General features: G+C 47.8%; 1 protein-coding gene across 1 annotated transcript in view; it reads right to left on the bottom strand.

Moving 5' to 3' along the window:
* Positions 1-13,221, bottom strand: part of TSEN2 (tRNA splicing endonuclease subunit 2) — a 75,837-nt gene extending 62,616 nt beyond the window's left edge. The window contains exons 1-2 of the mRNA XM_047839854.1: positions 13,077-13,221; positions 6,471-6,552 (exon numbers count right to left, since the gene is read on the bottom strand). The gene's annotated coding sequence lies outside the window, so the exon portion shown is untranslated. The remainder of the gene's footprint in view (positions 1-6,470; positions 6,553-13,076) is intronic.
* Between the last annotated feature and the right edge of the window lie 321 nt (positions 13,222-13,542).

Here is a 13,542-nt window from a genome sequence, read left to right as displayed (position 1 = left end):
AGAGAGAGAATCCCAAGCAGGCTCCAGCTGTCAGTGCAGAGCCCCACTCGGGGCTCGATCCCATGAACTGTGAGATCATGACCTGAGCAGAAATCAGGTGTCAGATGCTTAACTGACTGAGCCACCCAGGTGCCCCTTTATTCTCCCCATTTTGGAAGGTGAGGAAAGTGTATCAGAGAGGTTAAGTAATTCATCCAAGGTAGCCCAGCTAAGAAGTGACAAAGGTAGGATTTAAATCCAGGTCCGCCTGACTGCAGGACTACTGTGCTGCATTGATACAATATGTTTTATAGTCTCATAAAAGGTCTCTTACCACAGAGAACATTTTGTGGTTTTTACTTTCCCATAAAATTCTTCTTTGTTCCAAGTTGCTTTTGTCTTGTGTGTGACCCCTTAGAGGTGCCCACCTCTGAGCTCAGGATCATAACTTCCTTGGTGGTTGGAAAACTCTCTATTCTGTTCACAGGAGACAGGGGAGAAGAGGTCCAACATGGCCCAAACCTGGCTTTCCTGCTCTCTTGGGTATGGCTGCCTCAGATATCAAAAGGCCTGAATTCCAGGCAAACCAGCAATAATGCCCCAGTCATCACATTTGAAACCAAAATTCAGCAAAGACTTGTATTTGCTGCCAGAAAGCAAATGGCTTTTTCTTTTCTTTCTCATTTTTTTTTTTGCCCAAACAAAACATCCTCTTATGAAATATGTCCAATTTGCAATATTTACTTTCCCTTTATTTAATAACAGGAAAGGATTTGCAGGACTTTTGTTGATTTTTGCATTTCTTATTAAAATTCTTAAGGGGGTTTCAGGGGAACTTAATCAGCAAAAAAGGAGGAGGAAAAAAAAATCTCATCTGCATTCCACAGGCCTTATTAATGGAGGAAACTTGCTGTTTGTTTAAGAGCGTTTTCTGATGGGAGAAGGCAAATCGTCACGTGTTCCACAGCCCTTCCTCTGACTCTTTTTCTTGACTGTGCTTCCTTCTCAGCTGTCTCCAGAGCTCTGAATCCCTTGTTTCAAGCTTTCTGCCCAAGAAGATGGAGCTGGAGTTTACACTCCACTGCCAGGCTGGGAGGGAAGCTAACACTCATTTTAACATCGATAGCACAGCTGTCTGCACCCAAGATCTCACTTCATCTCAAAATAGCCCTCTTGACAGATGAGGAAACTGAGGCTAAGGATTGAGTCTCTTGTCCAAGCTCCCTTTCCTTATAGCTTACAACCCTTGGGAGTAAAGGGAAAGGAATTCTAGCATTCATGGAGTCCTATGTCCAATTGAGTCCTAATAGCAACTCTCTGGGGTAGCCGGACAATGTCCAGCTTTCAGAGCTAGAGAGGTAAAGTGACTTGTTATGGGTCATGTGGAGGGTAGCAGAGCTGAGATTTGAGCAGTGTTCTGCCAGACTCTCATATCCATGTTTATTTCACTTCACCACATTAGTTCTTTGGGCCCAAGGCAGCATGGTGTTTCTTGTAATGACACACACTGTTGCCCCAAAGTTAAAAACTCTCTCCCCTTGAGAGGTCTTAGTCCTGCTTTCCTTGGTTCTAGGTAGACTGCATGTGACTTCTAGGACTTTGCTTTTGTCTTTTCATTCTACCAGAAATATTTATATACATTATTGTATAATAAATACATACAATGAGTATTATACAATGCATATATTATATGCATTATATATAATTATTACAATATGTTTATTTCTAGAACAGTTTCTTGTACAGAGATAGTCTTAATAAATAACCTTGTAGATAGTGAAGTCCCAGTGCTTTCCTGCAGAAAAGGAACTGAGGACTAGAGAGAATAAGGAATTTGTCCAAGCCCCCAAGGGGGTAGGAACCTGAGCCTGACCTCCTGATTCTCTCCTCATGGTGCTTCCCCACGAGCATCAGAGAACTTCTCATTCATTCAGCCTTACTACGTGTGGCACCATGCTGGAGGTTAGGACACCCAGATAAACCAGACACGATATTTGATGTCAGGATCCTCATGGTCTAGGAGAGGAGGATGCTTGGAAAAGTTACACTCTCATATATGTGGTAAATGCCATAATTAAGGGTTTCGAGGAAGGAAGGGGCTCAGGAAAGACTCCAGGGAGGAGTGGACATTTGAGCTGGGTCTTAAAAAAACAAGAAGGAGTGGGCCAAGTTGGGGAAGGTGTCCCAAGCTAAAGGCCTTGCCCAAGCCAAGGCCCGGAGGTGTGAGCATGCATGGCATATTCAGGAACCATCCAGCAATCTGCTGGGGAAAAGCGGCAAGCCTGGAAGGGAAAGTTGAGGCCAGGCTGTGAAGGACTTTGCATGCTGTCCTCAGGGATTTGGGAGTTTATCCCATGGGTAGCAGGCACACAGGAAGGGTTGAAGGAGGGGAGTGAGTCTGTCAGATTTGGTTTAGGAGGATCATTTTGGAGGTCTGGGGTAGAGGTAAAGGGCACTGAAGGCCAGCAGGAAGGAGACCGCAGCACATTCGAGGTCAGAGAAACCCAGCCCTTGCCCACTGAAAATCCTCTTTCTCCTCCTGCCCTTAAACAAAATCTGTCCTGTGCTTCCTGCTCCAGGCACCCTTCAGACCACACACCCAGCTGGATCTCCTCTTTCTAGTTCCTCTAGTTCTTTTTTTGGGGGGGGGGGGGTTGCCATTCATTCCTTTCTCTCCACTCTCAGAGTCTTCTATAGCAATGGATCTTAACTTTGTGGAAGTCAGAGGCCCCCCAGGATAGTCTACGGAAGGGCTTGGAAAAGGCACAAGTATGTAAACGTTCTGAATGTGGAAGGTCCAGGCCCCCTGAAACTGCTCACACTTTATAGAAGGAGGCAATTCCAGCACAACAAGGGGAGGGGCAGACTCCCCCAAAGCTATAGGCTAGACTTTGTAAATCCCCAGGAAATGGGAAGGTGGTCCAAGGAGGCACAGGAATTAGGGATGAAGATTGCTTTGAGAGTTCAAGCATACAATCAAGGAGGGATCGTGGGCCAGAGGAAGCACTAAAATGAACGTAGTCATGTTTCTAAAGAAAGAAATGTCCATCTGAAGAAGGGCTGGGCAGCTAGGGAGGCAGAGGAAAGAGAAAGAGGGAGGATCCGTAGTCAGGGATTCTGTGGACCCCGGTGGCAAGTCTAGCTTGCCCTGATGCCGTAAATCCTGGAATCCTATAACCAACCCCTCCTTTTGCTCACGCTGTGTTCACCAAGCATCTCCTGATTAGAGTTTGGCATCCTGAGGAGTGTGCCTACAGGGAGCTGGTGTGTTGGCTGGAGGACACGTGTATCCGGTCCCCTTGGCAGTTACATTTCTCGTTGTAAATTAGTAAATTGGGAACAGACAATTCACAGAAGAAGCAATACAAATGACTAATAAGCACATGAAAAAAATGTTCGTCCTCACCAGTATTCAAAGAAATGTAAATTCAAACCAAAACCGAGATTGTTTTCTACCCATTAAATTAGAAAGGATCTCTTTTTTTAAGTTAATACCTATTACTGGGAAAGAGGTGGTGCAAAGGGTACCTTCATGCGTGGCTGATGGGAGCATCTTGCTACCTGCCGGGGTGGGCAAGTCTCCTTCCAGTTGTGCATGTTCTTTGAACTCCAGCAGAATAGATCCATGCAATTTCACCTGCCTGGAAGGAATGGCTGGAGGGTTCTCTTCACGATCTGTTCACCACCTATTATGTTTACTGAGCACCTATTATGTGCCAGGCTTATGAGGCACAGTGTAGGGGAGGGGTCACATAGAAATCTTATCCCAAAGGCCAAATGATCTCAGATCAAGAGAAAGGCTGAGGCCAGTCCCTCAGTTGGCTGGAAAAGGAGGAGATGGAAGGGGAAGGGAGGAGAAGAAGAATCAGGTAACCTTCCTCTCTCCCCCTCCCACTATCCAATTCTCTCTGAAGTTCCAGGTCTGGCTGAGGCTCTTGGTAGAATGCCAGGCATGTCCTAGAGGCAAGGTTTTCAACCTGAGTCCATTCCCAGAGACTGATTTAATTGGTCTGGGATGGGCCTCACCATAGTATTCTAAATAGTATCCCAGGTATTGTGAATGAGCAGCCTCGGTTGAGAATCCCCGAGAACGGAAAATGAGCAACACATTCAAGTCATCATTAAGAGGGCAGGTTTTAGGGTCACCAGGCCTGTTTCAGGGACCAGCCACTTACTGCCTGGGTCACCTCCAGAAAGAGGCTTCTTCTTTTCAAGACCGGGTTCTCTTCTCTGTAAAACGGAGATGGAATATCACTGCGTACTGTCATCAAGATGAAATGAGGCGGTGCATGTGAAGTGCTCTCCATGATACTCATGGGTATGACTACCATTGATCAGCCAGACACCATCGCAGGCCGAGGTCTAGCACGAACAAGGGACACAGGGCTCCCAAGTTTTCTGAAAACTGCACGGGAGAAAAACTTTCCAATGAAACAGCCCTGACCGTCCACTTGAGGTTTTTCCATGATTTCAGAGTTGGTCCCCATAGTTTGACTTGAACTCCAGGGACTTTTGTTCCAGCTGACTGTGCAGATGGGGAAACAATGTGTGATTCTACAATCATACCACGGGAAGGATTGATCTGAGCAGTATCAGGACTGAGCTGGTTTACAAAGCCAAGATTTACTGACCCCACTTCTGTGAAGATAGCAATTAAGAGCTAGGGGCTGTCAGACCTAATTCTGCCACCACTTACTTAACTGTGTGGCCTTGGGCAAATGACTTCACCTCCCTGAGCCTCAGTTTCCTCTCTAACATGGGGATAATTCTGTCTTTGTCTCAACTGGCTTTGGGGGAGGATTAAATGGGTTAATGCGGGTAAAGCTCTGAGCTGGGATCTGGTGTATGTTAGGGCCTCCATGAATGGCTGCCATATGGGCCTCTCACCAGCCAGAAACAGCCCTTCCCACAACAGTTTGATTCCCTTGTGGCCCTTACGCCCTGCACATGGGTCTTGGGGGTATAATTGCTTATGTGTGTGTCTTATCGAGGGCCTGGCTCGATTCACCCCCTTCCTTTGGTTCCATGGTTCACCGTTATATTTAGCCGCTGCTCAGGGAACACATGTGGAACTGAACTAACCTCTCTGCTTTCCCGGGTAAGAAAACTGAGGCTCATGGGGGTGGGCCAGGGGTAGCTGAGCTGAGGTCACACACCTCGTGCAGGGTCCTGAGCCTCGGCTTGCTGGGGAAGGATTCTCAAAGGGGACACGCCTGGACAGATTGGGTGGGACCTTCCATGACCTTCTTGGGCAGTGAGCTTTAACGGGGGAGCAGTGCAGGAAAAGGTGACCATAGATACCCCCTGGGACTCTCGCTAGAGGTGGGTGAGGCTTTGCAGGTGGCCAGAGAACCAAAGTGAGCAAAGGGAGGGGGAGGGGGAGGGCAAGTAAAATTCACACTGTTACCGGTAGGGTGACTCATTTGTGCCAACAGGCTGGTGAGACATAGAGAAACTCTGGGTACAGGAAGATCAGATGGGATAACGAATTTGAAAGTTCTCTGAAAATGGTAAATCACTCTAAGAGCAGGGGCTCTGGCTTCTGATAGACCTGGATTCAAAGCCTGCTTCTGGAACTTACCTGTGTGACCTTGGGCAAGGAGCTTCAGATTGCTCATCCGAAAGGAGGGGGCGGTAGCAGTAACAGCCTCAGTGGGTTGCTCTGAGGAGTAAGTGATGTAATGTGGATAAGGTGCCTGGCACAGAGCTTGGCACATGGCCACCCGTGGTAGCAGCAATGATGGTGAGAAAGAAGTTGGGCCCTCAGCCCTCCTCACGGTGTTCCCCCATCTGTTTCCTACCCATCTTTCAGCCTTGCTGATTCCCTGAGACAGAAAGGCCTTTTTCCTTCTCTGCACTCTCACGCTTTTTATCTAAGCCTTCCTCACAGCACTTCTCAGAGTAGGCCCTGCATTCATTGCTACTTAATGAGCATGCCTGATTGCCCCCAGCAGCCTGGGTCTTACTCGTTTCTGCCCACTGGGCCAGCACACAGCCTCAACCCTGTCCAGAGAGGCATCAGTGAGCAGTGGGATGGCCAGGATGCAGAGACAGCAGCTGGGCGGCAAGAGTCCCAGCCCTGATACCAGAACGGGGTATGTCATTTGCACTAATGAAGCACAGAGGAAAAAGGAATTTGTAAATACATTTTTAACAATTCTACAGACTTTTTTTTGATCGATACAGTTGAATTCATATATATTTTTTTATGAATACAGTTTCCTGTTTGTTTTGTTTTTAGGCTTTGATACAGATGGAATGAATGAGAACTTCCCATGTTATCACAGGGTGATAAGTCTACCTGGAATGTTTGGTAAAGAGCCCGACAGGGGAAGTTGGCCCAGTTGTAGAAAGTCCTATCACCAGGCATCAGCAAAGGCCAAAAGAGATAAAAAGAAAAAGCTTCCACTCTCAAAGACTGGAGAATTCAAGAGCTGGCACTTATGTGCCCTTGTGTGACATGACTCCCCCTGAAGCCGCCGGTTGCTTACCTGTTAAATGGGGGAAGGACAGCTAACCTTGTAAGCACGTGGAGAGGTCGGAGGATGACGTGCACGGGGCCTCGCTCAGCACCTGGAAGGTAGTGCGCGCTCAATGACACCAGCTACTCTTTCTCTCACTACTTGGAAATGGCGTGAGCTTATTTTTTGGACTTATTACATACCATTTAAAATGAGTTGTGCATAAGATGACCTGTATCCATCACTACGAGTGAGCCTAGCCTAATAACTCTTACCTGAATAAACCTTTCACAATCACGATTTTGATCTCGAGTCTCTGTTAAATGGGTGTAGAGTGGAAGATGCGGTGGAAAGGTCAAGGAAGAATTGGGCAGGGGGAGATCTCCAGGAGCTAAAGGCCTGGCTGCCAGGGGTTTTTTTTGTTTTTGTTTTTGTTTTTGTTTTTTTTTTTCAGTAAGAAAGTTCAGGGACTGCTTTGATCAGGCAAGTGAACCTATGCTTTGTCCATTACCCATGACCCTGAAAACCAACCTACCAACCAAACAACCAAGAAATAAAACCATTCATCTTAATATTCGCTGAGCTGAGAAGACTTTGCCTTCTTCCTTCCTCCCTCCCCTCACCCTCACTTCCTCCCTCCTCTCCCCCTCCCTTCTTCCCTCTCCTCACCCTCACTTCTTCCCTCCCTTCCTTCCTCCCTCCATCCTCTCCATCAGTGTGAAGCCTGGTACCAGAAATGCCTGGTAATATCTCTGATTTAGCTCTTCAGGACAGAAACACCTCTGGTGTTTTTCTCTGCCCTTCCTGCCCATCACAGGGTAAATATCCTGCTCCTTTGTTCCCCTGATCTATAGCCAGTGTGGCTAGCCCCAGCTTCATGGGGCTGAATAACCTGTTCTGGCTGCCCGAGCCCTGTGTCCTCCCCACCCTCTGCCTTCTCCTGATGACAGGTGCAGCAGGAGCAGATAGCCTTCAGGCCCTTTGGCTCTCCATTGTGACCTTAGGGAGGCCATCTGTGGGTCTAGAGCCTGACTGACTACGTTCCATTCCCCACTCCACCACTTACAGCTGGGTGGTCTTGAACAAGGTGTACAATCACCAGTGAGCACACAGGGGGCTAATACTTGACACCCCCTCTAGGGTCGGAATTAAAGGAGATGTTACATACTAAGATTTACACTTGTGCCAGCACATAGAAAGCACTTCATAAATGCTCTCTACTGTTGTGATTATACAAAAGAGGGAACGACAGCACATCAGACTCATCTCACACGGACAGTGGGGCCCTGTCCCAGGATTCACTCTCTGCCAGTTCATAGACGCAGCGGCCCTACTTGCCAGCATTGTGGCATATCATGATGTAACACTAGTGAAAGGGTGAGGTACAGTGGCTTCTAAGAGGAGCTCGGTCTAGGTCAGGACCATGTCCCTTCCGCCCCGGGTATCCAAGGGTCCCCTGACCTGGTGCAGGCATGGACACATCAAGCCAAGCAGATTATGTAATTAGTAAATCCTGTGCGCCTAACAGAGGCCTGGAGAGCACATGCCCAGCCTACAGGCAAAGAGATTCAATGAGGATTTCCATGCTGCCAGCCACACAAGATCCCATGGCCAGATCCGATCTGCAGGTCTAATTATGGCACTCCTCACACTACCTGAATGCTTGCTTTGGGCTTGAGTCATGGTCTTTGTCGCCATGTGGATATATGTATGCATGGGACAGCTTTAGGGAGGTGTCATTCAAATACCATGCAATTCGCCCTTTTAAAGTGTGCGGTTGTTGTTGTTTTTCTACTATATTCACAGTGTTGTACAACCATCACCACCGTCAATTTTAGAACATCTTCAGCACCACAAAAACAAATGCCCTACCCATTAGTAGTCATTCTTTCTCTCTTCCACCCAGCCCTTGGCAACCACTGATCTACTTTCTGTCTCTGTAGATTTGCCTATTCGGGGGACATTTCATGTACGTGAAATCTTACAATATGTGGTCTTTTGTCACTCCCTTCTTTTGCCTGGCATAATATTTTCAAGGTTGACCCATGTTATAACATCTATCAGGACTTTGCTCCTTTTTTCACAGCCAAGTAATATTCCACTGTAGGGACAGACCACATTTCGTTGCATCCATTCATCTGTTGATAGACTTTTCGGTGGTTTCCACACTTTGGCTTATGTGAATAATGGCGTTCTGCACATTCGTGTATGGTTGTTTGTGTAGCTACATGTTTTCATTTCACTTTTGAAATTTCCTAGGCATGGATGGTGGGCTCCTCTGCTCAGGCGTGTATTTAACCTCATAAGTGCCGTACTGCATCATTTTGCATTCCCATCAGAAGCATGTGAGCGTTCTAGTTGCTCCACATCCTCCCCAATGTTTGCTAAGGTCAGTCTTTTTATTTTTATTTATTTATTAAAAAAAAATTTTTTTTTACACATAAAGAGAGCACGAGCAGGGGAGGGGCAGAGGGATGGAAAGAGAGAGAATCCCAAGCAGGCTCCGCATTCACCCGACGCGGGGCTTGATCCCATGACCCCCGGGGATCACGGCCTGAGCTGAAATCAAGAGTCGGATGATCAACTGACTGAGCCACCCAGGCACCTCAGGTCAGTCTTTTTCATTTTAGTCATTCTGATGGAGGAATAGAGGTGTCTAGCAGTTTAAATTTGCATCTCCCTGTCCTCACTCTGAACCACTGCGGTCAGCTGCCTGGCCCTGCATGTTCTCCCATGGGGTGAAGAGAGACAAGTAGGTGTTGCTGGTGGCAAATCCGGTGAAGAAAAGAAAAGAAAGAGCGTTTGGCTGGATGGGAGGGGGAGCCAGACAGGGGCAAAGCAGAGAGCTGACTTAGCAGTCTGTAGGTTGGCTGCCTTTGTTTTTCCAGCACATTGGAATCTCCTGGCTACTAGTCTTTTATTTCCTTTAATTAGCCTTCCCCATTGACAGGGACAGGTCAAGATTTCTAGGAAGTGCTCCAGACGACTCTGCCTGACAGACATACATCCCTAGGCATTCATTCCTTAGGGCTGAATTTTTCATCCTCTGAGCTGACTTAGGGGCTGGCAAAACACTTGTGCTTCCCGTGCATTGACTTTTCATTCCTTGCTTCACCTCCAACACAAAAGAAGTGTGTTATTTACAAAATATCTCTATCGCCTTAGAAAATATCTCCCTGGGAAGAATTAAACAGTTACACATTAAAACCTTTTAAAAATGCAGGCATGCACCAGCCACTGCAGACCCGTTTGGCATCTATTTGGTAGAAAAACAAGCTACCAAAGGTTCAAGGCAAAGTTGGCTGACCTGCAAGATGTTTGGTTGTAAATCTGAGCACCCTCCGAGATTCCTCAAACAGTGACAGGCTGCGCAGTCACCATGCTGGGGAGGGAAATTCCCTAAATGTGGTGAGGAAATTTAAGAGTTTGGGACAAAGTACTCAGAAATCAATTCCTAACCTACTAAGCTTGTGGTCCCAAGCAGGAGACATATCTATAAAGAAGTAAATGATAAGATGGTGTGATAGCTGACACCAGAAAGATGGAGAGGGCACAGAAAGGAACTGTTTGGAACATGGTTTAGGGCTATCTGACAGAAAAGGGGATATTGAAGTTGGGCTTTGAAGAATGAATAGAAGTTTGTTAGAAGATAACAGAAGGAACAACCTACCAGCGACAAGAGCATGCAGAAGGCAGTGAGATATGAAACTGTGGCAAGATTAGGAAACTGTGGGTCCTTAAGTGAGTCCAGAGCATAGGGTGGGTAAGAGAAATGAGGGGGGAGGGAAGCTGGTGAGTTCAGCAGAGGCCATACCCTGAAGAACCTTGAGGGCCAAAATAATGAGCTTGGGCTTTAAGCACTGCAGGGTTTCAAGCAGAGGTGTGACCTTGTCAGAGTATGTTCTTGAGAGAGCACCGTGGTCACCATGACGGGGAATGGATGGAGAGAGCAGGCTAGGAGTGATTTTATCAGGGCCTTAGTGCCAGGTGTGGCCCAAGTATGGATGATGTACCTGGGATTGGAGGTTGGCTGGCAGTACTCCCAGGGGAGGCTAGGGTCTGCTAGGGCCTGAAGGAGGGTACAAACCCTTCCCAGTAGTGACCCATTTTATTCCCAGAGGGGGAACCAGAGGGGGATGTTGACCCTCTTCTTCCTCAGGGGAGATCCCGGGCACCATGGATCATTCCTATTCTAGGATGGGAAAATGGCCAGGGCTCAGCCAGGACAGCAACAACCCAAATATTCTAGGGCCCTTCGATGGCCTTGGTACTTGAACCCTTCATGAGCCAGTGTCCTAAGCCTGGTTGACAACCCAGCTCCCCTCACAGCTATGTTGCACCCTGGGAGTCGGGCAGATCAGGGCGGATTAGATACCCTGCTTTTCCAGAGTTGGAGATGGAGGTGAGGACAGGGCCCAGGTTTAATCATCCCAGGATTAAGAAAGGGGAGGGTCAAGACTTGGGGGGGGGGGTGTCTTGAGATTCCCAAGTCCCTTTTCCAGGCTGCTTCGCACAGAGGGTCAGGAAAACCAACACTGTGCCACGTGGTAAATGTACATCTTCTTACTTTCATTCTCATGACTATTCCCGTTTTGCAGGTGAGGAAACTGAGGCTCCAAACAGGTAAGACACCTGTCCATGTGATGTTTCAAAGATGTGTCAAGCTGCCTTCTCAAGTCTGAAAACAGACTTGGAGCAAATTCTCCCTCTACACTGGCAGCAGTCAAGCCTGCTTTGCTAAGCAAGGGTTGATGGAGACACAGGCCCCTGGAGACGGTAATGTTTTCTGCATTGGCATGGCAAATGACTTGCAAAATACCATGGTGCTAAGAGAGGTTTCTGCAACAGAGCTCTTGTGACAGGGTGAAGAGGCCATAATGCTCTGGGACTTGTGCTTTTCTTTTTAAAAATAATCATTTTTTTTCCTCTTTTTGACAAATAATTCAGATCCCAGGCCAACGTCGGAGCAGGGAGGGGAAGTTGCCCTTCCCCCCGGCGGCACCCACTTCCTCCAGGGCCCAGGAGAGACTGGGCCTGCTATCTCCCAGGCCACTCTCTCTGAGCCGGCCCCAGGTACCAGGAGTTTGTTTTATGGATGGGTCTGTCGTGAGTCAGTATGATAATGTTTCCTGTGAGAACTTTATTTCCCTGCATTGTTTGCAAAGTCTGTGCGTGTGTCTGAGCACGTACTCCTAATCTCGGTGGAGACTGTGCCCTGGTTATAAGACACCCCTGAGGGTGGGGGTAGGGACCCAAGGAGACCAGACATGGGCTGTCCCCGTCCCCTCTAGTGGCAGGGAGAGCCGGGGGTGACTCACATGCTTAGGTCTCGCTTCCAGCCTGTGATACGCTGGCTTCCTTGCTGAAAGCCACTTCAATCAGTCATCTCTTGCTAGCACTTATTGTGGGACCAGGCCACACTGGCTGCACCCACCCATGGCCGTCTGGGACACTTCTGAATCAGGTCAGGAGACGACCCTCTCACTTAGCTTTTAGCTCCTTGGTTTGCAGATGGGGAAACCCAAAGAAGGTACATGACGTGTCTAAGCTGAAACCGACCGGTGGAGAGGCACACAGTTCAGCAGTAAAGCAGGGTGTTCGGAGCGCCCTGGTCCTAGGTTCAAATCCTATTCTGCCACTTGTCTCTGGGTAGGTCGCTTCATCAAACTTTGGTCGTGTTGACTGACAAACGGTGTTAATCATACTCACCTTGCAGACCAGCTTCAAGCATTAAGTCAGAAAACAGATACGGAGCAGGTGCTACAGGGGTTGGGAGACTATTCTATTCTTTCCCTGTTTCCTCTGAAACTCAATTTGGAGTTGGTTTGCTGTAGCAAGCGCTATACTGCAGATGCCTCCGGGGAAGGTGTCAAGGGGACACCGGGGCACCTCGCTCACAGTTCTCCCCAGACCACTTAGTCAAAGCCACTGGACTCCTGAGCTTTCCCGAACAGAGAGGAAATGGCCCTGGTGTTAAGAGATAGCTATCAGTAGTAGTCAGGAGCTTAGCCAAGAGTTTTAGAAGAAGAAGAAAGAAGAAACTGTAAGTTGTCCCAATTCTCCTGAACATCTTAGCCCACTGCCCACTGGCTTCTCTGACCCCTGCCCAATTTTTGAGAGAGAGAGAGAGAGAGAAGGAGAGAAAGAGAGTATGAGCGGGGGAGGGGCAGAGAGAGAGGGAGAGAGAATCCCAAGCAGGCTCTGCACTGTCAGTGCAGAGCCCAACATGGGGCTTGAACTCACGAACCATGAGACCATGACCTGAGCAAGAAAGTTTAATTTATAAATGATGCACAGGAAGACATTAACAACAACAACAATAAAATAGGGCAATTAGAACAATATACTGTAATTAAAATTATGTGATTGTCTCTCTCTCTCTCAAAATATCTTACTGTAGTGGGGTGCCTGGGTGGCTCAGTCGGTTAAGCATCTGACTCTTGATTTTGACTCCACTCATGATCTTGTGGTTCATGAGTTTGAGCCCCACATCGGGCTCTGGACTGGTGGTGCGGAGCCTGCTTGAGATTCTCTCTCTCTCTCTCTCTCTCTCTCTCTCTCTCTCTGTCCCTCCCTGCTCAAAATAAATAAATAAATAAATAAACTTAAAAACAAATCTTACTGTACCATACTCACCCTTGTTCCTGTGATGATGTGAGATGATAAAAGGCCCACGTGATGAGATGTGATGAGGCGAATGACGTAGGCACTGTGACGTCGCGTTAGGCCACTTCTGATCTTCTGCCGATACCTTGGAAGGAGGATCATCTGCTTTGGGAGCTTGACCGTGGGTAACTGAAATCATGGAAAATGAAACTGCAGATAAGGGGAGGGGGACAACTGTATCTATACACTGATATCCTGTCTTCCCTCACGAGGAGGGACTGAGTCATTGTATCCATTCAGTCATTTATTTATTCAACACACCATAACCAAATTCCTACTTTGTACCAGGTCTGTGCTGGGAGTTAGGTTTTCACGGTGCCTGTCTCCAAGCAGCCTGAAGTCTGGACCACCCTTGTGAAAATGTGCATTACTCCTCCGTCAGCCATTCATCGAATGACGCTCATTGGATGTGTATGGGCATCAGGTGCTGTGCTGG

Source organism: Prionailurus viverrinus, chromosome A2, assembly GCF_022837055.1.
Source record: "Prionailurus viverrinus isolate Anna chromosome A2, UM_Priviv_1.0, whole genome shotgun sequence".
Lineage (NCBI taxonomy): Eukaryota > Metazoa > Chordata > Mammalia > Carnivora > Felidae > Prionailurus > Prionailurus viverrinus.
The sequence above is the reverse complement of the archived record's forward strand: the minus strand, read 5'-3'. Positions and strand labels throughout refer to the sequence as shown.